The sequence below is a fragment of the Hemicordylus capensis genome, chromosome 7, assembly GCF_027244095.1.
Source record: "Hemicordylus capensis ecotype Gifberg chromosome 7, rHemCap1.1.pri, whole genome shotgun sequence".
NCBI lineage: Eukaryota > Metazoa > Chordata > Lepidosauria > Squamata > Cordylidae > Hemicordylus > Hemicordylus capensis.
The window spans coordinates 37,345,181-37,371,715 of record NC_069663.1 but is presented as its reverse complement, the minus strand read 5'-3'; the positions used below and the strand labels follow the sequence as shown (position 1 = coordinate 37,371,715).

Genomic DNA, 26,535 nt, shown 5'->3' with positions numbered 1-26,535 from the left:
CAATACTGAAGACAAGACAATACTGAGCTGGATAGACCAATGGTCTGACTCAGTATATGGCAGTTTCCTATGTTCCTAGCTCAGTATTGTCTACACAGACTGGCAGCGGCATCTCCAAGGTTGCAGGCAGGAATCTCTCTCAGCCCTGTCTTGGAGATGCTGCCAGGGAGGGAACTTGAAACCTTCTGCTCTTCCCAGAGTGGCTCCATCCCCGGAGGGGAATATCTTGCAGTGCTCACACTTCTAGTCTCCCTTTCATATGCAACCAGGGTGGACCCTGCTTAGCTAAGGGGGCAAGTCATGCTTGCGACCATAAGACCAGCTCTCCTCTCCACCAGAATAGAGTCCCCACTTCAATAACAAATATGCATTGAATAGATACTGATACCTCTGATTTGACAATGAGAGGATGCTCAGCAAGGTTACGAAGTTACGGGGGGGGGGGGAGGTCCTGACCTGCTCTCATGCTTTGAACAGTAGCTTGATATGCAGATGTCAGTAGGTCTGCATAGATGATGTTTATACCTGCCTAGCAAGCTATGATTAAAGGTATAGCTAAAGTGACAAATTCAGTAGTGGACAACCTTCATACTCAGAGGTGGGTAAATGCTATTGAATATATATAATATATTATTTATTTTATTTTATTTTATTTTATCAAATTTGTACACCGCCCCAAACTTTTTTCCTGGGTGGTTAACAATAGCATAAAACCAGTTAAAAACATATACAAAATCTTAAAACAATTTAAAAATTTAAAAATAAACCAGAGATTAAAACCCCCAAAAATTAGGGAGCTGAGAAAGTTTGGGCAAAAAGATGGGTTTTCAGGTGTTTGTTGAAAATTGCCAGAGATGGGGAGGATCCTATCTCAGCAGGGAGCACATTCTACAATCTAAGTGCCACAGTTAAAGGCACCTAGCAGATTTAAAGGGGGAGGAGGGCTTTGTCGACCCATTTTAAATTTGCCTTCTGTTCTGTGTTGGAAGAGAACTGGACTAAAGGTGTACCGCTGACTGCTGCAAAAAGTGTTTTCATCTCCTCTGAGAGCAGTTGTGGGATTGCTGCCCATCTGTGATTCCTGCTGGATTTGCCATTGTTAGAGATATGCAAATGTAGGTCACTTCTTCAGTTTGGTAGACTGCCGAAATTAATCTTGACTTTTAATTTTTCTTGCTGGGATGTGAGTAATCCTAGAGATGTACATATTAGGCGGTATAAAAACATGGAAAGAGGCCTTTCCCTTCTGTACTGGAACTGAGAGAGAGGGAATAAGAAATAGGGTGTGAGATTCAATGGGTGACATGCCTGATTGAACACACGAGCTTTTAATTATCAGCCTGTGATGCAGAATAGTGTGTGCTCACTTTGTCCATTTACAATGTTTCCAACATGCCAGAGAGTTCAGCACTTTTGTTGCCAGGTCAGAAAGATCATCCCAGAAATAAAATATTTTACATGCTCTCTAAGTTAAATTGAAGGTGGAAAGATGGGGGAACCCTTAAAGTGTATGTGCAGAATTTTTGTTTCCATGACAATGCTAAGCTTTTATTGTAAGGTTCTCAGCATTTTGAAGCCATGCATTGAAGTTAGTTTTCTTCACTTGGACACTTTCTTGACAACGACCAAAACTGGCTATAACATTTTTGCTATTGAGAAATTGCTGTTCTTGGTAAAAATGGTGAGTGCTGAAAACTGTTAATCAGTTAAATGGTTTGTGATTAACTTGACAGCAGATTAATAGTTGTGTTTCAGTTATGGCTTGTCTGCCCTTTCCATTGTAGAAGGATGGGTTGTTCGTACTTGTAAAACCTGAAATAGTGTATCGATGGTCAGGTTGGCCTGTCCACTAGGCAGTCGTAGGCAGTTGCCTAGGGTGCCAATTCTTGGGTGGGGGGTGCACACAGTGCCAGAATATAGCACTATTCTCCCTCTCTTGTGTTGCATCCCTGAAGGTACAGAACAGCGGTGTAATATGTAATACTGCATGCTGCTTCCCAAAGGGCTTGCACATTCTGCACCCCCAAATACAGTTATCTTTGCTCATTGAACCTCAGCCCCCAATCAACCCCCAGTAAACCGCTAGTCTCATAAGCCGTACTTTCCTCTCTTGAATGTGAATTGTTTGCCTTATTGTTCATTTTCAAAAAGAAATTGTCTCGGACTGGATTTCCAGATTAACAGCAGCATCTCTGAAGTGTTAGTTTTGCCCCCATAATATACTTGGAACTCTCTTCCACTATATCCTCAAACCAGCATGTACTAATCATTTGCTGGTTGTCCGAGCAGGCTGGTCATTTGGTTGCTGAATGAGCAGCTGTGCAGCTTGTTAAAGTTGGGGCTCTGCACTTCTTGGTTGGGTGCGGGAGGGAAAGAAAAATCGGACTTCACCTGGCACAGTTTCTCAACCACCGGTCCCTGGACCGCTGTCGGTCCCCGAATGGTTGAGTGCCGGTCCCTGACTGGGAGTCACACCCCCCCCCCAACTACTGCAATCAAGGCACTCACTTCCTCAATTTTGCGCATGGCACGGAAGAGGAAGAGGAGTATCGCGGAAGCGCGGGACCCTGCTTTCGCCTTGCCTCCACGTGCTGCTGAGATCTTCCTACATCTCTCTTATTCCCTCTCTTTACAGCTTCAGACTGTATGTGGTGCGGGGGCATCAAGGAAAAGGTATGGCTGTGGGCGCCACTTGAAGGGCTGCTGGTTCTTGCATGCTCATTGTTTGCAGTCAAAGGTTGATTGATTGAAACCCAGCTGCCTGTTGTGGCCGAGGCGCCTTGAGAGGGAACGCTGTTTCCCTCTTGCATCAGTGGGGCGTTGTGGTCCCTCAGTCCCCTGTAACCCCCTAGTCTGCACTGCTGGTGGAAGATGGCAGTCCCCTTTGTGACCTCTCCAGGGGGTGGAACCTCTGGCCGGGATCATGCCGCAGTGAGGGCTAAGTGGCGGAGGGAGGGAGGAGGACCGCCTTGGCTCGGGCTTTGAAGAAAAGGAGTGCAGGTGGACCTTCCTTGGGGGATGGGGAGCAAGCACACATACCAAGGAGGGCTAAGTGGAGGAGGGAGGCAGCGTGGTGTGGAGAAGAGGCAAGATACCATTTTGTGCATTCATGTAAAAGGGTCATTGGATGAATGGCACTGGAATGAAGTGATCTTGAGGATTTGATGCCCAGCGCGGTTTGTGTCCGATCCAAACCGATTTAAAACCAGCTGCCTGTTGCGGCCAAAGCACCTAGAGAGGAAACGCCGTTTCCCTCTTGCATTGGTGGGGTGTTGTGGTCCCTTGGCCCCCTATAACCTCCTGGTCTGAACCGCCGGTGGAAGACGGCGGTCCCCTTTGTGAACTCGCCGGGTGCGGGGGACAACCTCTGGCCGGGATCATGCCACGGTGAGGGCTAAGCAGAGGAGGGAGGGAGGAGGGCTGCCTTGGCTCGGCTCACAGGTATGCGTGGGCAACATGTGGGGCCACGTGAGCTGTGTGGCCCCTAAGGCAGGCTGGTGTGATTGGCGCATGCAGGGGAGTTGGGAGGGGGGCACAGAAGCGTGCATTGTGAGAGAGAATGGGGGAACACCTGCTACACTCTGGTGCACAAGGACAGTGGCGGCAGCTCTTGGACCCAAGCGACCTTCTGAGCGCAGTCCGGTGCACCATTGCCTCACCCACCCTGAACAGTGCCTGTCTCCCCAGCGAGGAAGATGAGGCATCCACCACTACAACGCCCCATGCTCTCCACCATCTCAGAATCACCCCCTTCCCTTTAATGCCAGGTCCCCACCACTCTTCTTCACATTTTCTTTCACCGTTTTAAAAAAAAACCCCATTCCCAGCACCTGCCATGTAACCGTTTCTAAGAAGTTTTGGAGGAGCTGCGCGGGTTTCATTAGGTCCACCTCACAAAGTGCACATCTAAGAGCAGGGTCCAGATCAAGCCAGGTGATCATGACCAAGTAGCATTGACACAAATGAGAGATGACTAAATTAAGTTCAGTGGGTGGTCCTGACTAACGTCATCTGGATCCGGCCCTGCAACTACACAACTCCTGCTAAAACTCCACCTCCATCATGAGAGGGTTAAACTGTAGATTCCCAGCTCTACTGAACTTGCCCAGCTCTCCTCTCCTCATCTCCTTCTTGCTTTGCTTGACATCCAGCCTGATGAAGCGTTTGGGGGAATTCAAAAGCTTGCTTGTGTGTTGTTTTCATTGGCCCCATGTAGCTTTTGAATTTTTCTAATGGCCCAACATCCCCTCTCCACTGAGTAATCACAAGCACCCCCCACCCCCACCCCGCACATACCGAAGACATACTGGAGACAAATTTGTTCACCCAAGCTTTTAGATTCAGGGGTTCTCAACCTTGGGTACCCAGATGTTGGTGGACTTCAACTCCCATAATCCCCAGCCATAATGGCCAAATGCCATTGTGGTTGGGAGTTATGGGAGTTTAACTGAGGGACCCAAGGAGTTTAACTGAGGGACCCAAGGTTAACTGAGAGACCCAAGGAGAACCCCTAATATTTCATGTTTGCAAAAGATTCCAAATTTAATGATTTTAATGCTTATATTATTTTAATTGTAAACTGCCCAGAGATGCAAGTTTTGGGCAGTATAGAAGTCTGTTAGATAGATAGACAGACTTGAAATCCCTTTACTTACTGCTGGTCCGGGAAACTGTGCATGAAGAATGTAGCGGTCCTTGAAACTCTGCACGAAGAATTTAGCAGTCCTTGACTCCAAAAAGGTTGAGAAACACTAGGGCTGGCTCAATGGAAGGTGTTTGAATTCTTCATAGGTGACCTCAGCAGCTTTAATTAAAGCAAATGAGAAGAATAGGAAGCTCTAAGCTGGGCGTGTCCTCTTGAGTTTGCTGCATTAAGAAATGTTGCTAAGCATGTGCTACTCCAAGGTCTGTATGCACGCAAGTTCAAAGTTTTTAGCAGTGCTTGTTTATCAAAGTTCCCTTAACTGAGGGCCAGGCTAGACATGAAGCGGGTAGTGCATGATTGGAACTCCCAACATCATTGTCTTTAAAAAAGAAGAAAAAAAGAAAGGGTGATTTAGATCAGGGCACAGCATGTGGGCAAAATGGGTTTATTTTTTTGCCCCATGTTGATTTAAATCACCCCACCCCCACCTGCAAGGCAGTGGTGTACTCAGTTTATTTTTTAGGAATATTGAAGTGTTTGGTGTCTAATAACCTTTCCTCATAATAAATCCCTATGAGGATTCTTTATACACCTTCATTTCTTCTGCTCATTTTGACTGTCATTGGCCAGAGCCGCCAAGTACCATGTTCAAGTACCCCCCCCGCCCCGCCCACCCACCCAGCCACACACACAATAGGGCACTCAGTTTATTTTTTTAAAGGAATTTTTGAAGTGTTTCTTTGGTGTCTTCATTACACACCTTCATTTGACCCCACTGCTTTGTGGGTGGGAGTAGGGAATTAGTGGCATCCAATGTGCCAGCTACCCTCCACAATCTGCAAGCCACTGGGTACTCAGTTTATATTTTAGGATTTTTTGAGGTGTTTAGATTCTTTGGTGTTTAATGAATCCTCATAGGGATTCATTATGAGGAAAGGTTATTAAGACACCAAAGTGTTTAAACACTTGAAAAAATGCCTAGAACATAAACTGAGTAGTACCCCACTGTCTTGGGGGGGAGTGAGTGAGTGAGAGGTGTAGCTGGCACATGGCAGTTGACAGTTGGCACTGTCCAAAGAGAGTCAAAATGAATAGAAGAAATAGGAACATAGGAAGCTGCCATATACTGAGTCAGATACTTGGTCTATCTAGCTCAGTATTGTCTTCACAGACTGGCAGCACCTTCTCCAAGGTTGCAGGCAGGAATCTCTCTCAACCCAATCTTGGAGATGCTGCCAGGGAGGGAACTTGGAACCTTCCCTGTGTAATGAAAGTGTGTAATGAATCCACATAGGCCAATAGGGATATTCTTGTGTACTTCTGCCATCAATGATCACTCTTCCTCTATTACAAACTGAACATACAAACTCTAAGATAGCTCTGTACTTTCTGTAAGAGTCAGACCATTGGTTCATCCAGCTCAGTCTTGTCTGCTAGCAGCTCTCCAATGTCTCAGATAGGAGTCTTTCCCAGCCCTACCTGGGGATGCCAGGAATTCAACCAGATAACTTTTGCATGCAAAGCATGTGCTTTGTCTCTGAGCTATGGCTCCTCCCCATGAAACCTCTTCATGAAATTGCCTGGATTGCCAATGTTCCTTTGCTGCTGTAGCTTGACCGTGGCAAGGCAATACATTTTTATCACCTTCTCAAGATGTCCACCATTTGAAAGTGTCGTCTCAATGTGCGGCAGCTGTGAAAAAGGCCAATTCCATGCTAGGGATCATTAGGAAGGGGATTGAAAATAAATCTGCTAATATTCGAATGCCCTTATACAAAATTATGGTGCAGCCACACCTGGACTACTTCGTACAATTCTGGTCACCACATCTAAAGAAGGGTATTGTGGAACTGGAAAAGGTGCAGAAGAGGGCAACCAAGATGATCAGGGGTCTAGAGCACCTTCCTTATGAGGCAAGGCTGGGGCTTTTTAGTTTAGAAAAAAGATGACTGAGGGGAGACATGATAGCAATAGCAATAGCAATAGCAATAGCACTTACATTTATATACCGCTTCATAGCCAGAGCTCTCTAAGCGGTTTACAATGATTTAGCATATTGCCCCCAACATTCTGGGTACTCATTTTACCGACCTCGGAAGGATGGAAGGCTGAGTCAACCTTGAGCCCCTGGTCAGGATCGAACTTGTAACCTTCTGGTTACAGGGCGGCAGTTTTACCACTGCACCACCAGGGGTCTATAAAATCATGCATGCTGTGGAGAAAGTTGATAGAGAGAAATTTCTCTCTCATACACATAACACTAGAACCAGGGGTCATCTCATGAAATTGGTTGCCAAGATATTTAGGTCCAACAAATGGAAGTAATTTTTCATAAAACACATAATCCACTTGTGGAATTCTCTGCCACAAGATGTGGTGTTGGCTGCTAATTTGGATGGCTTTAAGAGGGGTTTGGATAACTTCATGGAGGAGAGGTCTATCAATGACTACTAGTCAGAGGGCTATAGGCCACCTCCAGCCTCAGAGGCAGGATGCCTCTGGATACCAGTTGCAGGGGAGTAACAGCAGGAGAGAGGGCATGCCCTCAACTCCTGCCTGTGGCTTCCAGTGGCATCTGGTGGGCCACTGTGTGAAACAGGATGCTGGACTAGATGCCTTGGGCTGATCCAGCAGGGCTGTTACTATGTTGTCATATTCTCAATGATATAGTTCATGCTGCTGTTAATTTACAGCTACAGGGGTGATTTAAAAAGTTGGCAACCCTTACAGTAGGCAACTCATTTACTCTGCAAGAACATCCTGGGTACTGGCTTCTGAAGCTGGGCATATTAGCAAGCCGAGTTTCATTTTAAGGTCCACTTTATTAGGGCCAGACTAACCATTTGGATTCAATGCTAGGCCTGTGTGTCAGAATGCCTGATTCCAGTAAATGCTTACTACCACCCCGATGCCTCGTAAAGGTAGACACTTGAACCAGCATGGCCAGATCTGTGCAGTACCTGCCATTCCTGGCACCAAGGGAACCTCTCCTATGGAACTGGGGCCCACATAGATGTCCGGAAGGTTTGCAGGAACGTCTGGGAAATATAGTTAATAAATAACGGCTTGGAGGATTTTTGGTGGGTAAATTGTGTATAAGTGAAGGGTTTAAACATCCCCTTCTCTGTGTCCTGGTTCCCATCCACATATACTCTGCTCCCCATCTATAGGCCTCCCCCTTTCATAGCCCTTTTCAGGACATAAAAGGAGTTGCATGCTAAGTCAGGTAGCAGTGGCCACTGCCTGACTCCGTGTGTCCAACCTTCTCTGTCTCCGCCACTGCCGCTGCCACTGCCACCTGCTTCATGCGGGCCTGGATGTGAAAATGGACAGAGAGTGGAATAGGAGATATAGAAGCTGAAGAGTCTTGGAGATTATACAGAGCATCTCTGTGCTCTAAAACTGCTTTCCATGTTGCTTCTGCTGCTTGCTTCCCCCTTGTCATTGCTGGCTCAGTGGTATGGAGGAAAGTGGGGTAGAGGGCACATCGTCCGGAGAGCAGCTGTTGCCGCTATGGAGAAAAAGGAAGAAGGGAGGAGATGGAGGAGGATTGTCTGAGAATGACTGCTCTCTGACAGGGGGTGGCTTGCCCCCGTGGCAGCAGGCAGTGGAGAGGGAGGCAAATCAGGTGGCAGGTGGCATCTTGTCACCTTGCTGGCACTCCTGTAATCTGCTGTTGGAGGTGGTTGCCTTTCCTCATGGAAAGTATAGCTTTTCAGTATAGCTGAATAGTATTTTGCTAGTAAAGCTCGGTATAGAGAAAGCTAATTTTGTAATGGCTCCCCCTAAAGGGGAAAATAGGAGCAGTTGGATAATATGCTGGGTATATGTGTCCCCCCCCCTTTTTTTTGCATTGTTCCATCCTTAAATTATTTGCAAATGGGAAGTGTAAAAATCTTTGATCCCCACCCCTCTGCCACCCATCTCTCTTCACCTTCTTCTTTTAGCTGCCACATTATAAATCTTTGTCAAAGACAACCGCGGTGAACACTCAGCTGTATCTGTGCAATTTTTCCCAAGCAAGGGTAGCAGCAGCCAGCAGTTCAAAATATTTGCTGTTTCCTAGAACACAAAAAATGTGCGTACGTGTGTGTCTGGGCTAGATCCTGATTTCTCCGTCCTACCAGCAAAATAAATTGGCAGGTAGCTGGTGCTGGTAGCTGACGAAAGACTATGGGCAGGAGAGCCAATCCAGCTTGCTATCTCTCATCAATCTTGCCAAAGCCCAACTGCATCTGGGAAACGACTTTCTCACCATCAGCACAGTCACTTGCATGCTTGTCAATGAATGATCGCTTCCTAACACCTTAGTGGTTTTCACTGCGTTTTCCGAAGATATGTTGGTTCGGTTTTTTTAACCAAATCCCATCAGCTTTTTGTAACAGATTTGCTTCTTGTCGAGAAGCACCTGGATTGTTAACAAGAGGGCTGTAATATTATGCAAACTCTGTTTTCTGGTCTGTCTTCCAGAAAGTTGCATAACATTGTAAGTAGCTGACACAGATTTGATTTCCTTTTTGCTCTGGAGGAGAGGAAAAAGCCTTGCTTCCCTTGCCCTATAAGTGCCTTTTTACTGAGTCCTTCTAAATGACAATTTGAACCAGTTTCAGCACTGATTTCAACTATGTTGCTGCCCATATAAAAGATGCATGTAGAGATCCGTAGTTTTCTGCCATGAATGTCCCTCAAATCCGTGCTAAAAGTCAGGGGCGGCGGGTGTGTGTGTGGACACCATAACATTCACATATAACAAAAAACATTTTGCTGACCAATTCATTTTCATAGATTTCAAATATTTGAGAGGAACTGTTTGCTGTTATGGTCCATCTACGAAAATGAATCAGTCGGTGAAATTGGTTTTTTTTTGTATTTGTATTTTGAATTTATGAAACTAACTGAATGGTTTGCTGACATCTCAAATTTGTTGCATTAGTGAGTGTATACTTTGGCCTGCTTCACACAGTCGTTCAAATCTGTGTTTAATGTGAGTTACTGACATTGGAATGATTGTGTGAATTCATGTCCAAGGTGGTTTATGGCCCAAGACGAATCTGAGATTCTTGCCTTGGTGTGGGTTCACACAGTCACACTAATGTCAGTAACCCACATTAAACCTAGATTTGAATGATTGTGTGAACCAGTCCAATATCTCACCAGAAGGGCCAGAATGTGCACAATAACATATTCCATCTAGCCCAGGCTAAATGGTGTCACTCTTGTGACGTCCTCAAAGGGATGATTCCCTTTGGTCTAATCCCTGCTGGAGTTGCCTCAGCTGGTGACCCATCACCACCTGAAACAGGCCATGGTGCCTTCCCCACCAGGAATTTGATGCTACATCTCACCCAGTGGTAGCTATGTGCTAGAAGGCAAGAGGGACATCCTTGCCCAGCAGTGTCCCTGCAGGTCCTGGTGCTCAGCTCTTTTCAACAATGGGCATCCACAGGGAGATGCTAGGAGGGGTGTGTGAGATTATATTAAAAGTCCTCCTTCCCCATGACTTTTGCTGTTGCCTGCTGCCAACCGTTGAACTTGTAGCCTGCAAAGGAGAAACCTTGATTGCCAAACTCTTTCCTGCATCCCCTATCCAAGCAGCTGGTGTATATCCAATAGCTAGTAGCCCCCAGCCATCAAAAGCCATTAAGTGAACACCTTTAGCTCTATAACCTGGTTGCTCCTCTCTTAGCACAGAAATATAATTTTGCTCCCTTTTGCCTCGCTGCTGGAATATTGAAGGCAGATGAAAAGCTTATTCCTGTGCATGTTATCACAGAAGTTAGTCACTGAATTAAATGGGACTTGCAAATAAGCGTGTGCAGGATTCATTTATTTGAAGGAGAGCACATGAGGCACATTGCAGGTAATTGCCCTGCTTAACACATGTATTGCTTCAAGAGAGAGAGGCAGGGGGCACACCAGCTTGCCATGCCATCGGTAACGTAGGAGTTATTTTTGAAACATGACCTTAACATTTTAAAATATTTTATTGCTAGGGTGTTTTCATATTGCTTTCATGTGGTTAGCCGTCTATTTTATTTTCCGTCTTCCCCCCAAGCTTCAGGATTTGAGCATGCCCACACTGGACCTTGAGATGGGAAAAAACTAGCCCTGTGTATTCTATGGAGTAATTTATCCCAGGAATTTGTGGGACTGGTTTCTGAAGGAATGCTGCAGATGGAAAAGACAGATTTTGGTCAAAACAGGGGCATCAAAACCATTCAGGTCCCAATACCTGGTCAAAGCCTCTTTACAGGAGTGCAGAGCTAAGAGCATAATGCTCTGTCTTGAGCTTGTGACTAGTGATCTTGTCAGCGAAGAATTGTAGCTACCCACACCTCTTTCTTAGTTTTCCACTTGATAGTATCTCAACAGCGGAAAGGAAGAAAACGGCGGCAGCGATAAGACAGTTCTTGTTTCAGCATTCTAGAGCTTGTGATTTTGACAGCCATGAGAAAAGCGTAGCCTCTGGAAGCCTTTATGAGAGAATAAGCCTAGATGTTTGATTGCAGGGCAAATTGGGAGCATGGTAATGAGATATTCCAGCCATGAGATATTCCAGCTTTGAATTTTGAATAGCAAGAGATTAGCATAGTTGGAGCTTTCAAGCTGCATGTTTGTGTCAAATGTGAGAGGAAAGGCTGAAAGGTACAGTTAGCTTTGCACGAAGCACTCCGGGTCATAGGAGGCCTAGGAATCGGACTGTGGCAAAGAAACAGTGTTCAAGCTTAGATGCGCGCAACTGATGCAAGCTTTTCAGTGCACCAGAGGCTCTAGGCAAGAGGCATGTCTGCAGGGGAGGGCTGTGCAACCCCCGCCTCCTGCCGATACTCCTCTTCAACAGAAAGAAAAGGGGTTCATTGGTGATCTGGAATATGGTTGCTGGTCCTGGAGAGGCAGGAGGGAGGTAAGGTAATAAATTCTCCATGTCAGACCCTTGGGGTGTTTATGTACACGAGACTTCAGCTGGTTTGTTCTTTAAATTAGTCCTGCAACGTGAATATAAAACCCATGTAATGTTTCCTGCAGTAAAAGCATCCACATGTGGCAAAAATAATGCACAAGGTTCAAACATGCTTTTTAGTGTCATGTGCAAATGGCGCACTTATTTATTTTTGAGCAATGCACACTAATATTTAGCATTTATATAGTGCTTTAGCAGAGGTGACCGGAGTATAATTTTGCTGAATTTTAGGGTGCTGGAAGGGCCAGGGGCTTAGTGAAACTCAGTCACACTTGTAGGGTCTCTTCATAATCAGTACCCCCATATTAAAATGCCATGCCTTTTGTTAGTGCTGGTGGCAGCGGCATTAGTGCTTCTGTTCTTCCCAGTGGCCAGCTCCTGTTGGTCACAATTCCACCCTCACCCAGAATGCCCTGGAGAATGCATAGTGTGGTTCCAGATGCATTCGGAGGGGGAAATGTTACACTCCTGTGTGATACATACAAACAGTAGTCCTTTTGTACATGGAAATGCTTCCTTTTGCAGAATCTCCATGGAAAACTGAAACAGAACTTGACACTAATTTTTAAAGAAAGGTCTTTCAGTCAAATATTCTTGCTGACTCTGCTTATCAGATAACCCATGTGAACTGTTCATTCTAAGCTCCATTTCCCTCCCTATCTCCCTATCTTACAAGATCTCCTGTGGGGCAGAGAACATACATTTAAAGATACTGAGCCCATTCTCATGACCAGCAACTAGAGGGCAAGAGACAGAAAAATCAGCTATTGCTGATCGCAGAGCCCATGGGAAGCCCATCTACCCAGCCCATCCAAACCTACGAAACGCAACATTTGCAGCTTGATTTTTTTTACCAAGGTAGGACAAAATAAGCAACTGCCCTACCCCAGTCTTTGATCATCTGCTAAAATCCCTGGTCAAAGCAGTCCCTGGGAGCTGGTGACCATCTTTGTCAGAGAGTTCTGTGGCTAGAGGGAACATAGGAAGCTGCCATATACTGAGTCAGACCATTGGTCGGTCTAGCTCAGTATTGTCTTCACAGACTGGCAGCGGCTTCTCCAAGGCTGCAGGCAGGAATCTCTCTTAGCTCTATCTTGGAGATGCTGCCAGGGAGGGAACGTAGATGCTCTTCCCAGAGTGGCTCCATCCCCTGAGGGGAATCTCTTACAGTGCTCACACTTCTAGTCTCCCTTTCAAATGCAACCAGGGCAGACCCTGCTTAGCTAAGGGGACAAGTCATGCTTGCTACCACCAGACCAGCTCTCCTCTCCTAAGGGGCCGGTTAGAGGATAGCTGCTGGTGCACTGTCGACTGGGCATGCCCTGCATCTTGGGATACCTCAGAGGACCCAGTTCCCTTTTCTCATTGTGGAGCTCGCTCTTGCTGCTATTGTCTGTGTGGTGAGTTTGCAGAGCCACACGGAGGCTCTTCCAGGAATGGGGTTGGAAATTTCCCCTCCCTCAAACCACCCCCAGGCCTTACTATCTTCTTGTTTAGCGTTTAATTTTCCGTCTCTTTTTTGCTTCATCACTTATTCTCATATATATATATATATATATATATATATATATATATATATATATATATATATATATACACACACACACACACACACACACACACACACACACACACCTACCTACACACACACACACACACACACACACACACACCCCTATACATATATACATACATATCTATACATATATATATCCCACTTTTTCATAATGTGTTCAAAGCAGTTTATAAGAGGGAGAAATAAAGCCTATAATGATGATGGAATTAATGAAATCAAAGCAACAGAAGAATGAACCGGCCTGTGAAAAATCCTCAAGGACAGATGAAAAAGCAAAGACTTGCAGCCCTTCTGGAATGCAAGCAAAGAAGAACAATTACTCAGTGCAAGAGGGAGGTTGTAAAGACCCTGCTTGTAGAGGCAGATCTTTTTATTGCTCAAACAGATAGTAGCTGAAGTTGCTATTGCTTTCTCTTCTTCGACCTGGGCCATGGAAGCCCTGACTTGGAAGCCCTGACTTGGGGGTGGCGGCGGGGGGTGGGGGACACTGTTGCTTGTAAGTACATCTGCAATGTTTCAAAGAAGGGCTTTCGACATGTACAGAATTTCTCATTTTGCAAACTGAAAATTGTGAAAAGATAGAGAAGGCCCAGGGTTGGAGCCACAATTGAGCAACTGTGTGCTCAGGAGAGGAGAGCTGGTCTGGTGGTAGCAAGCATGACTTGTCCCCCTTAGCTAAGCAGGGTCCACCCTGGTTGCATATGAATGGGAGACTAGCACTGTAAGATATTCCCTTTAGGGGATGGAGCCACTCTGGGAAGAGCATCCAGGTTCCAAGTTCCCTCCCTGGCAGCATCTCCAAGATAGGGCTGAGAGAGATTCCTGCCTGCAACCTTGGAGAAGCCGCTGCCAGTCTGTGTAGACAATACTGAGCTAGATGGACCAAGGGTCTGACTCAGTATATGGTAGCTTCCTATGTTCCTATGTGTGCTCTGCACACAGGCCACTGGGAAGGAGGAAGTCAATGTGCTCATCCGCCATTTGCCTCCAGCAGCATTCTCCTTGCTCACCACCACTGCTGTCAATGCCAGTTGCCTCCTATTATATCGCTGCAGCACAGTGTGACATCACCACCCTAGTGCCTGTTATAGCTGGGGAAGACAAGTTCTCTTGTGTCGTAGAAGTATAATGGGAGGCAACAGACAATGGTAGTGGTCAGTTGGGGGCCACCGCAGAGACCAGTGGGTGGGTGCGGCACAGTCAGTGGTGGCAGGGGGCTGCCATGAAGGACAGAGGTGGGTGGCTGAGCAAGTGGTGATGGTCTGCCGAAAAATGTAGACATGGGCCACCACCGATGTTGCTACTCTAGTGATAAGGCCATCTGCTGAATCTCAGCTGTGAGTATTGCCTGCCTGTCTAATGAGCCTGTGAATAGCCAATTTCCTTAGTGCATGTGAAGCAATCTGAGCATTTATTCCAACAATCCCCACTGGAAGCCCAGTAAGGGTAGGTCCAGAATTATTCCATATTGTAGGTGGTGAACTGAAGCTAAAAGAACAGTTTCTCGCCTCGTAAGTCATTCCTTGGCTCCTAAGTCATTCCCTCACAGGACAATAATACCGAGAGGCCACAACTTTCTATAGAAATACTTGGGACATATTTTTCTCAGTGGAAAGAACCCATCTAGGGCCTGGGCACATGAAAAAAATGTGGGATAATCTCATAGGGACTTGCAGGTAGGCTAACAGTCTTCCTTGATGTGTATTATCAAATGGAGATCACTATAACTGAAATGTTCTGTATGTTACCTTTTCAACTAAACTGAAACTGAATCCAGATAAGACGGAGGTACTTATTGTGCGGGGTCAGAACTCTAGAGATGATTTTGATCTCCCTGTTCTAGATGGGGTCACACTTCCCCAAAAGGAACAGGTTCGCAGTCTGCGAGTACTTCTGGATCCACACGTCTCCCTGGTACCTCAGGTTGAGGCGGTGGCAAGAGGGGCTTTCTATCAGCTTTGGCTGATACGCCAGCTGCGCCCGTTTCATGAGATGAACGACCTCAAAACAGTGGTACATATGTTGGTAACCTCCAGACTCTACTTCTGCAATGCGCTCTATGTGGGGCTGCCTTTGTATGTAGTCCGGAAGCTTCAGTTGGTACAGAATGCGGTGGCCAGGCTGGTCTCTGGGTCATCTCGGAGAGACCACATCACTCCTTTGTTGATAGAGTTACACTGGCTGCCAATAAGTTTCCGGGCAAAATACAAAGTGCTTGTCATAATTTATAAAGCCTTAAATGGCTTAGGCCCTGGGTATCTAAGAGAACGCCTTCTTCATTATGATCCTGACTGCCCATTGAGGTCGTCCGGAGAGGTCCATCTCCAGTTGCCGCCAGCTCGGCTGGTGGCCACATGGGGACGGACTTTCTCGGTTGCTGCTTTGAGGCTGTGGAATGCGCTCCCTACTGAGATACGATCCTCCCCATCTTTGACAATTTTTAGAAAGCATTTGAAAACCCACCTCTTCACCCAAGCTTTTTCTGTTCTTTAAAATGTTACGGTTTTAATTAATGGATGATTTTAAAATTGTTAAATTGTTTTAAGTTTTTGTATATATTTTAACTTGTTTTATACTATTGTAAATCGCCCAGAGATGAAAGTTTGGGGCGGTGTACAAATGTAATAAACAAACTATACAATTATCAACCAGGACAGTTTTCAAACTGGGTTCCAGGGAGCTCTCTGCAAGTTCATTAGAGGTTTCCCCATGTTCAAATTATCAACGCTGGGCAAGCATGCTTGAAAAACTAGAACTATACTGAATGTGTAATTGTGAACACATTTGGCATTCAGATAACTTTTGGTGAGACACAAAATGCCCTCCAAATAGCCTCCCAAATGTTGTTGTTTCATTATTTGCAGTTGCTCACAGCCACTGTGTTGCCCCACTCTGCTGTTTCTTCTGTATTGTATGATCCTAGCCAATCAAGGATGACATTGAGTGATGTCACAGCACCACAAAGCCAATCGGATTTGGCTGCATGATGACATCAGTGTATAAATGAGGCCTTCTCATCTCCCATACACTGAATGAAGGGAATGTGTTCTCATAATTGGGCCAAAGCTCCTAGTTTTGCCATGGTGGCTTCAGTAAAGTACAGCAAAAGGGAGAGTGTTGGCTTGGTTTTCTCAACCATAGGAATGCCGCCTGCATACATTTCTATGACCTTTCAAACCAAGATGATGCAGTAGGTCTCCCCTGAAGGTAGAGAGTTTTAGTGATTTTCCAACTAGCTTATCAGTCCACAGCAGAATGGAATGACTACTGTTGGGTCTCATGTAACTATCAGAGTGAAACTGACTGAGCGTTGCAATGCAATGGGTACTGAAGATAGCCCTATGGGGTTTTAGTAGCCCAGCACATCATCTGGTTTAGTTTGACATCTCTGTCCCCCTCACCACACTGCTGTTTAATTGTTCAAAAACATTCTTGTTAAAGTGATTCTGCTCACTCTACTACTTTTGCTCAAACGGCTGATGGAGTTTTGAACTTCATTAAACATGGGTTTGGAATCTATTCTAAACCCACGGAAAAAATTACACCTTGCACTGGATGTGTTAGCATGGTGTTCAGTTTGCAACAGCTAAAAGGTCTGTCATAGTTTCCATTGTAAACCCAGTGTTTTCAGGGGCTTTAAGCTAAGCTAATAAAAGGTGGGGGGAAACAATGAAAATTGTATTTGAAACTTGGCTAACTGGGTCTCTTGGGTCTAAGCCCTTTAGTGTTTGAAAATATTTATTTAATATGAAATCTGCTAAAACTCTTCTGACCTGCCATAAAGGAAGGGTTAGCAAGAGGGGAAAGGAAGAGAGTTAAGGAGATTGTCATTTGAAAAAGACGTCGTTGGTTTTCTCACTTTAAAACTCAAACTTGTGTTTGGAGGGCTGTTCTTTGAAGAGCTGTTGTGTAAGAGCAGGACTTTTCCAGGCTCCATGTTACATCCAAGAAGTGGGTTATACGGTTTCCAATGAATCATCCTAGCCTGGCAAAGGAGTTGCATATTATTTAGCCTGCTTGTTAAAGTGGCACCAAGCTTTTCAGCAAGTCCTTCGAAGGCTTCATACCTTCATGGTGGGGTTTCCAAAATTGCTTGGAGCTGTGTTCAGAATTAGTGGTTGCACAGAAAAGCCAAAGGAAATAAAGATGCTGTGCATGTATTCTTGCAGTATATTCCATACAGATGTCAGCTACCACAGGCCTTGAAGTAAGGAGTCAAAAAACGATCTTGACCTTCACTAGAGGAAAGAAGTCATGTGGTTCAGCCTTGAGCTGCTATATTCTGTGGTTCTTCCTACATTGCATGGTGGCACCAGTCTTGTGAATACTTCCAACACAAGTCCAGTTCATGGTTCACCACAGAGGCACATCTAGGGAAAATAGCGCCTGGGGCAAGCACTGAAATTGTGCCCCCTGTCCAAACATCTGACACCCATCTTTCAGATAACTTTACCATAATATCAGCTGAAAAATACAAGCCAAGCTCATTAATCTTTTAATATTTCAAAAACTATTTAGCAGTGGACGTAGCCAGACCAAAAAATGCTGGAAAACTACAAATTTCAGTATGCTGGGGCTCGTGAAATACCCAAATACTATGTGGAGGTGTACGTGGAAAACTAAACAGAAGTGCCTGTCTAATTCTCTACTATGCATTGTAGCATCACTATTACATATAAAAATAAATGGAGAATTTGACTTTTCCCAGATATTCTGAAAATAATTAAAGGATATGCAGAGTAAACTGTGTCACTGCTTGGAATATATTCTAGTATTTCAGAAAGACGTTTAAAATGAGAGAAAGAGAGCAAGAAACTCCCAGTGGGCCTTAATACTAAGGATTTCACATTGATTCAAACTCACCATTAATAGCCATATTATTAAGACATCACATTTAACTCACTTATCACAAGAAGCAAAGAACAAATGAATACAATCCTAGCTCATAAGCTTCAGCTCAGTATTCACAAGCCCTGATTCTCTGTACATAGTGCCAAACTGAATATGTGTATAGTGACTTATATTATATTAATTTTTATTTTTTTTTAAGCTGTAGCCCCTTTGGGGGGCTTCCTAAAGGCCGTGGGGGGGGGCTGCAAAGGTTCCCCCCCTCTGGCTTCTAGGGCTTTACAGGGACCATTTGAGCATGTACGGTGGCCATTTAAAAAAATATATTTTTTTAAAAAAATGGCCGCTGAAAACAAAATGGCTGCCGTGCATGCTCAAATGGCCTCTGCAAGGCCTGGCATGGCCTAGGGCCTCACAGAGGCCATTTGAGCATGCACAGTGGCCATTATGTTTTCGGTTGCCATTAAAAAAAAAAAATTTAAAAAATGGCGCCCCCCTTCAAGTGGCACCTGGGGCACGTGCCCTGCCTGCCACACCCTAGATACACCCCTGGTTCATCAGGATCTGTTGAACTAACTACAGTAAGATTTTCCAGGACGTAGTGAGTTATGAACTGGACTATATGGTGAAACATTCATAAAGCCAGTTCAGTGCACCAGGATTGCTGGGGTGAAGGAATCAGTGTGTTGTCCAAGATTCACAGGCATGTGAGTGAGTGGTTTCGTAGCAAAGTTTACCCAGTATTATGATGAGTGATGAAGACTGCCTTGGTAAGGTGTGGCCAGTATTCATGAAAATTGGTCTTGTGAATTTCTGCTAACTTCCCCCATTCCCCCCGAAAGCAATCTGACCTATGGGAGGACCACATTGAATAGGGGATGGAGGACAATGGGCCAGAGTGCCATTACCAACCCCTGAGGGGAGTGACAGCAAATCTTGTTGCCACAGCCACCGTTTCTTCCACAATCTCCTCTTGTTCCTGGGTTGGCTTTTGGGGGAAATGGACAATCCTACTCAGTGGGCAAGGTTTGTCCCTGGTGCCTCCAGTTACTGAACCGTCTCATACTGAAGTGAGTGTAAAAGCAGCCAATAAAGCCCACGAGGACGCTGACAAAACACCTTTCCTGTGTGACAGTCTTCCTCAGTCGCCTGCAGGCAGCCCTCCTTATGCACCCCGAGAGGGCTGAGGCATCCCTTCTCTCCATGTGGGGTTCCTCAGGTGATGGGAGTGGGGCTGACCCCTAGCACCCAGGGAAAAGAGGGTAGCTGGAGATTCGGTTGGTTCCTGCAGTTGTAGGGATCCCTTTTGAAAAGAAGACATGGGCAAGCGAGGAAAAAACAGTTGTTTTTGAAAAGGGGTTAATGGACAAAACAGGAGGAAAAATAGTCACATGCTTTAAACCCACAAAATCCCTTAGTTAAAGCTGGGCTTGTCAGTCATCCTTATAGGGCAAAGCAAGGGCAGGCAGAGGGGAGAGGCTGAGCTTATTTCAGGGGCGAGCAAATCAGGAAGGCCTCCCTTCAGCTGGATTTTGGATTTTGGATTTTGGATTTCTGCTCCTTTAGCATTGACTTTTCGTGTTCTTCATTCTTCTGCAGAACCTGTTCATCTGGACGGACTGACTGACAGGTGGGCGGATGTTGGCTGCTGTACTGGTTTGAAGGTACCTGTCTTCTGCTTGCTTGCTTTTTGTGCCTTATCGCTTTCGTGTTGATTACCAAATAGATCGATTTTTGCTAGCAGTTAGGACGAGGTGGACAGTATCGCCCTCTGTGCCAACATCAGGAAAATAAAGGTGGCATCTTTATCACGTGTGATTTGAGAGAGGGCTATGATGGTGGAGCTTTCGGTAGACTGACAATGCAGCATGTCGGGCTGGTCAAGGAGGTTTGAGTTTGTTTCAACGTGTGTGAGGTGAAAGCTGCTGTGAGGAGGTTGAGGAGAATGTTGGGGAAGGAGGAAAAGCCATGGGGTTTCCTCCCTCTCGTCTGTGGGAGACTCTTTGAAAAGAGCTGAGGAATGTGAGAAATGGATGCTACAGGAAAAGGATTGCGGATTCAGACTACATCTGGCAACACCCTTGTTCCTAAGACACTTCAGTTAAAATTCAAACTGGAAACAGAACACAATCCCAGCCAATCTACCACAATGGCTTATCCAGTTTGACAAGTCAACAGGTGATCAGAAAGGCACAGTGCAGCATGAGGCCCATGGAATTAAAGTGCAGTTGTCTATATGGCAGGTTAGGACTGTGTGAGGTAGCAGGTCTCTCTACAAAGGTATATGAGGCACATCTTGCCCTGCCCTACAACAATTACCCCAGATTGCAAACTAATCTGGAGGTAGACCAAGGCAAATACTCTAAATCTGCCCCTCTCTTCCTTCCATATCCCAGTCCGTGTAATATCAGCAGGGATGTGTGTTTCTGCTTTTGGCAATGGTGCCTGAAGCTTGTGGAGCAATTTTGTGTTGCTTGCTGGAGCTCTTTGCCTTTAGGTCCTCCACCAGAAACATTAAGATGCGCCATAGATCTGTGTAGACCAATATTTTCTGTCATGCCTAGAGGCAAAAAAGTGAGCCTGAACAGCTGATGGTTTTTAATTTTGTTTCTTGTTTCTTGTTCTTGGTGCTTCATTTGGGAGAAGCTTAAGGGTGGCTCTCTTATGAGGTCATGTGAGATGGCCACGGGTAGTGAGTGTGGGCACCCTGCTTTCTGCTGTGGGTGTCACTCCACTTGCTTTCTGCCACCCCACCTCATCTTTGCTGCCATTGTCACTTCTCTGGGCCTTTTGCCCCTTGCTGGCCTCTCCTCTTAGTGTGTATCACTGCTTGCTGTTGCAGGCCAGTGAGGATTCAGCAGCAACTTTGCTACTGGCCTCTCCTTGTGGGCACTTTTGCTGCTGCAGCATCAGCTTGCTGTCTCTCCCTGCCAGGAACAAACTTAGGAACATAGGAAGCTGCCATATACTGAATCCAACCCTTGGTCCATCTAACTCAGTATTGTCTACACAGACTGGCAGCGGCTTCTCCAAGGTTGCAGGTGGGATTCTCTCTCAGCCCTCTCTTGGAGATGCTGCCAGGGAGGGAACTTGGAACCTTCTGCTCCATCCTCTGAGGGGAATATCTCACAGTGCTCACACATCTAGGCTTCCATTCATATGCAGCCAGGGCGGACCCTGCTTAGCTAAGGGAACAAGTCATGCTTGCTGCCACAAGACCAGCTCTCCTCTTGTTTGCTCTGTCCCCTGTATTTTGGGAGGAGACCATGGTTTAGCATTACAAATGCGAGTAGAATGAAGCCTCTGCTCACTCCACCATGTGCAAGACAGAAGAATAGAAACTTGGTTTAGTAGCAAACCAGTCCCTGCCCACAAACTGGAGTCAAACTGGGGTTTGGGATCTTGGTTTGTGGGCAAAGTGTTCCCTGTGCAAGCCATAGTTTGCCAGGTTGCAGTGATGTGGTACTGCAGACAAGGACCAGAACTCCTCTTGCATGTGGAAGAAGGGCTGATTGTGCTCATAACACTGAGCCATGAGTTAGTGCTACCTCTGAACAGCTCCAGTGCTTAAGGATGGATTTGTTGTCTTAACCCTGGTTAAGATCTCAGATGTATACTAAAAAAAAATGGTTTTATATTATTGAGCCTAGGACCTGCCCCTTGACCCACTAGCAACACCTTCTTTTGTTTGCTTGGAAGCATAAATGCTGTAGTGGCAGGTGGGGAAATTGCCTTAATGACTTGCTTTGTGTAGATGTAAAGCTTAGCCATGCTTTGAAGAACTCCTTCAAACCATGGCTCAAACCATGGCTTGCAGCTACTTCTTTCTTAACCATCATTTAAGAGTTTAGATTTAACCATGGCTAAGTAATATCTCTGAATGAGGCCATGTGATGGCCCTGTGACTTTGCTTACACACAATTCCAGCATTTTAAAAATGGATTGCGCTCTAAAGGAATCTAAAATGAGCATGCATCTGGCTGCAAACATCTGGTGCAATATATTACAGGGTAGAACTAAGCCCATTCGAAAAATGCACTGTTATGTGTGGACATAGCCAAGGGTGCCCTCTGAGAGACCTGCTGGGTTCATGATTTCTAATATCTGACTCGTGAGATCTGTGAGGATGAAACACACCTACTGAATAAACTAAAGGTTCATAAGCTCCTTGGATATGTAAATCTGTCACACCACATCTGCGAAAGGAAAAGTCCCATGGCATATACAGTAGGAAATAAAAGAGTTTCTGTCTACAGTGTAGTGGGGATTAGGGGACGTGTGATCATTGAAATGTCTCCGTGTGGGGAGGAGGGGGGAACAGGATTATTGAATGAGGGATTCAGAGAGGGAATAGACCATGTGACCCCGCCATCCTGAAGAGGTGACAGGCGTGTGTGGGCAAGGCACGGGAGGGGAAATATACATGACAGGCCATCTAGCTCATTTTTAACGTGATGTTTACCTCTGACCAAAGCTTAGATGGCCCAGCTAGATTTAGTGGAGGATGCTAATTTCCAGCCCACGTCTCCTCTAGGTATGTCCAATGAAAGGCATCTGTGATGTGCAGCTATTGCGTCCAGCATTTCTGATTCATTGATGGCCACTTGAAAGGGGTGGAGGAATGTGAGAGGATGTTGTCATTGTGCAATCCTGCGTCCTTCATTTTAGTGGCAAGGTGCATGGAGGAGATGTGGGTTGGCAGTGGCCACACATTCCCTGTGACGTCTAGGCCTAAGGGTTGCCACTAAGCTGTATTGTCGAGCCAGTTCTGCTGCTGACCAGCCTCTCCTTTTCCTGTTTGGTTTAACATGGCATGCTGGTGCTTTATGGAGGCTTTTGAGCTGTTGGCAATTAAAGCCAGCTATGTAGAAGCTGAACTGTACCAATAAGCTTAAGCATGTTGTTTCAAAAAGCTGCCTCTGCTGTCAGGAGGCGGCAAGGCTCCCAAATGATCAGTAACCCTCACAATATCTCCTGATCCACAGCCCTGTTCTTGGCATTAGATGCTCTCAGCCCTGTCCTAGCCTTGTGATGGGAGTGCCCTGACCTTCTTTTGCTGTTTGAGCCTTTATTTTCTTAATTATATCCTGGCCTTTCTCCAAGGAACTGAGCAGCATATAAGGTTCTTCCCACCCCAGCTTCCCTTTTTATCCTCAGAACTATCCTGTGAGGTTACATTAAGCTGAAAAATAGTGGCTGGTGTCCTAACAATGAGTTTTTGCATGAATGGTGCACTAGCAGAAGGCTGTTGCCCTGCCTACTTGGGCTAAGTCCGGAGCTTAGGTTCCAGACGGGTGTAGTGCTAGCACATGCACAACACCTGCAGCATGTCTCGTATGTCCTTGCGCAACCTGTGGCATCTCTCATATGTGTTAAAGGAATTTCCCCCCCCAAACATTAGCAGTTTTGAAAATCCCCATGGGCTTTCCCAGACAGCAAGCTGTACTGTAGGTTTACTGAGAGTCTTTACTGCGAGTTTGGAATTGCCCCCGCAAAACGACCAAAAGATGGATTTTTTTTAAAAAAACAAAAAACCCGCATATAAAACAGGCTACACTGTAATGCTCAATGAAAAACCCAAATTGTGTGTGAAGTGCTCCCCGATAGCTCTCAGGGACTTCAGGGTAAATTTGGCTGGAATGTGAATGCACACCTCCATGAACTAAAAGCAGACTGAAAAACTTCCACGTCTTCACACACAGCGGTGTGATTCTCTTCTGCAGGCACAACTTTTCTCATTGCACAAGCATCCTGTTAAGTTGTCAGTTAGTGACTAGTCCAAGATCACCTTGTGAGTTTTATGGCGGAGTCAGGATTTGAATCCATGTCTCTCTGCTCCTAGCTTTGGGTCAATTCCAGCTACTTGCTGGAGTGCAGTATAAGTGTGGAATGTAGACAGGAGCAAAGTGGCTAGGTATTACAATCGATAATTGGCTGGTAAATTATTTTGTACTCTTCTGATTTCAGGTTTCCCCCCACTGCCCTACCGCCCTTCACTTCATGCCCAAATTAATATGTGTAGCTGAAAGTAATGACGGTTCTAATTTTCTCTCTCTCTCCTTTGCCAAAGGCTTTTTGGACTCTTCACTGGCAGGTAACATTAGCCTTTTCCACCCAGCCCAGGTTCTCTTTCTTCCTTGGCTGAGAGGAATTCTTCTGAGGCTCCCCTCCCTCTGGTTGCAGAAATGTAGTTTAATGTAAACCTAGCTTTGAGGCAGCTTTTTCTCATTTTTAAACTATTTCATATCAATTGCTGGCCTGACATTTGTTTTCTTTGAGTTTTGGTTGGGAAACCGGTCTACATTTCTCAGGATATCTCTTTAGGAATCTTGGCAACGCTTGCGCCATATCTTTTGAAAAGACTGTAAATGTAAAACAGAAGGGAGATATTAAAAGAAGCATAAACAAGTTTCCTTCCTCCCCACCATTGCCCCCTGCCACCATCAGCCCAGCTTCAGAAACAGGAGATGCTTCTTCCCACCCACCACCCACCCACCACAAGAAGGAAGGATGGATCTGAGGTGGTGTTAGCAGGAGTAGGAGAGGTGGCAGCACTTTCAGATTCAGAGGTCAGTGATTGCATTTTAGCAGGAAGCAAAGAGAAAGTCTGTTCTCAGAAGGAAGAAGTACTTTGAAACCCAGTTGCATGGCACATATTTAAAACGTTGCCTTTGGGGGGGAATTTGCAAGCTCCAAGCCTTCAGAGAGTTAACTTCTCTCTGTGTTCCCAACAGCTGGGCCTAGGCATGTGCCTCAGGCTGGAAACGGAAGGAGGGAGAAGGCGGCTGGAGGGAAGGTGGTGCAGAGAAGAAAAGCTCCCTTATGGCTACAGATGCCAAGCTCCATTGTACCACAACACATTTCATATGGAATTTATTTTCCGAACTGCAGTACCTTTTCCAGAGCATGAGACGGAGCTCATGAATATATTTATGTTCTTAGAGATGGCAGACACTGAAAAAGGTTGGGGCTGGAGGAGTGGTTTAGACCTTTAAAAAAAAGGGAACACTAGAGAGAGAGAGAGAGAGAGGGAGAGAGAGAGAGAGAGAGATTCAATTTCATATCTGAGACATTTTCTTTGTCTGCATTAAACAGTGGTACAGGCCACAGGGCCATATGCAGACTGATAAAATGAGATTATAGAAACAGACTTATCCTCACACAGTCCATCTCCTTCCACATTGTAGGTATATTGTTACCTGCTCCACTGATCCAAACAGTGAGAAGTCCTAGGAGCATGGTGATGCTTAGATTCTGACTTCCTTTGAAGGAAAGGTTATTGGAGGCTTATTATGACTTCTTTGTAATACTTGGTTTGTTTACAAGTTGAGCATTCGATGGAGTTGAAATGGCAGAGCTCTCCCACAAACAGCAGTGGGCTGCATCGGATCCCCAGGCAGAGAGCCCTGCACCCCAACGTGCTCCAGCTTTCTAGGTTAAGCCTGAAGTCTCCAAATCTCAATATGTCTCTCACCTAGAAGCTGCCAGCTCTTTTTCCCTTTTGCCTTGCCAGATGTGCCTGAGTGGTCAGTGAAAAGAAGAGAGGGGTCATCTTGTGGTGGCAGTGTGCAATATAGTCATATGTGTGGAAGTCAATATGTGTAGAAGGATCCAGCTCAAGCTGGGCTCAGAGGCTGATGTGGCAAAGTGCAGACTCCATCTATGGCAGGCCTGCTCAACTTAGGCCCCCCAGATGTTTTTGGACTACAACTCCCATAATTCTCAGACACAGCAGCCAATAGCCAGGGATTATGGGAATTGTATGCCAACATCTGCAGGAGGGCCGAAGTTGAGCAGGCCTGATCTATGGCATGACCCCGCCTGCACCTGGGCACACCTCTGCACTCCTCTTTCCTGTGGCACACCCTTCACTTCTGGCAGTGTAGGTATTTTGCTGGGTTTCTGCTCCACTCTTGCCTGTATTATGTCATTTGCAGTTTAGATGACATTCTAAACTGTCTTTAAAAATTAAAAACTCACAAATCACCAGGGCCAGACGGCATCCATCTAAAAGTCCTTAAAGAACTCAAATTGAAATTGCCGACCTCCTTGTAAAAATATATAACTTATTCCTACAATCAGGTTCTGTACCAGAGAACTGGAAAGTAGCCAATGCAACACCAATTTTCAAAAAGGGCTCCGGGGTGATCTCGGAAATTACAGGCCAATTAGCTTAATGTCTGTTCCGGGAAAATAGATGGAAAGCATTCTCAAGGATAAAATAGTTACTCACATAGAACAGGCCCTGCTGGGGGAGAGCCAGCATGACTTCTGCAAAGGTAAATCCTGCCTCACCAACCTTTTGGAGTTCTTTGAGAGTATCAATAGGCGTGTGGATAAAGGTGGTCTGATTGAAATATTATACCTGGACTTCCAAAAAGCTTTTGACAAAGTTCATCATCAAAGACTCTTGAGAAAACTTAGCAGTCATGTGATAAGTACATGTGTGGATTGGTAACTGGTTGAAGAACAGGAAACAGAGGGTAGGTATAAATGGAGAGTTTT

At 45.6% G+C, this 26,535-nt stretch overlaps 1 protein-coding gene across 3 annotated transcripts in view; it reads left to right on the top strand.

Moving 5' to 3' along the window:
• COL8A2 (collagen type VIII alpha 2 chain) overlaps nucleotides 1-26,535 on the top strand; it is a 200,312-nt gene that overhangs the window by 63,413 nt on the left and 110,364 nt on the right. For 2 of the 3 annotated variants that reach the window (XM_053267900.1, XM_053267902.1), the window contains exon 2: nucleotides 19,630-19,694. The exons of the other annotated variant lie outside the window; for it this stretch is intronic. The gene's annotated coding sequence lies outside the window, so the exon portion shown is untranslated. The remainder of the gene's footprint in view (nucleotides 1-19,629; nucleotides 19,695-26,535) is intronic. 3 annotated transcript variants of the gene reach the window in all.